Source organism: Triticum dicoccoides, chromosome 5B (genome assembly GCF_002162155.2).
Source record: "Triticum dicoccoides isolate Atlit2015 ecotype Zavitan chromosome 5B, WEW_v2.0, whole genome shotgun sequence".
Lineage (NCBI taxonomy): Eukaryota > Viridiplantae > Streptophyta > Magnoliopsida > Poales > Poaceae > Triticum > Triticum dicoccoides.
In genome coordinates, this window is record NC_041389.1 from 125518021 (window position 1) to 125518586 (window position 566).

A 566-nucleotide genomic window follows, 5' to 3' on the forward strand; every position below is an offset into this window, starting at 1 on the left:
GCCGACCCCCCGCACCGCGCGCACTGTCTTATAAAAAAAATAAGTATCAAACAGCTTTTTAAATGCTACTGTCTTATAAAAAAATATTACTGTTATTATTTAAACAAGTTTGAACATGTTTAAACATAAATAACTATCAAACAGCTTTTTAAATGCTAAAAAAAATTGTGGAGCCTGGGAGTCAAACCCAGGACCTCTTGGTGTGAGAACTGGCTGCTGACCAGTCGAGCTAGTAGAGTGGGCTTGACATAGATAGGTTCTGGTACTACATAACCTTTTGGCTCGAGTTGAAATAAAAAAAATACTAATGGCGCACCACGGTGAGGTGCGCCATTAGTATTGTGGCCCCCCTTCGCCCGATCCCCCCTTCGCCCGATCCCCCTTCGCCCGATCCCCCTCGCCAGTTCTCTCCCTCTCGATCCACCGCCGCCGCCGCCGCTGCCCTCGCCCTCGCCCTCGCCCTCGCCCTCGCCCTCTCCCTCCCTCGCCCTCTCCTCGCCGCCCGGACGTCGCGCCGACGCCGCCTCGACCCCTCCCCGACCCCGCCGCCCGGACGCCGCCCCGAC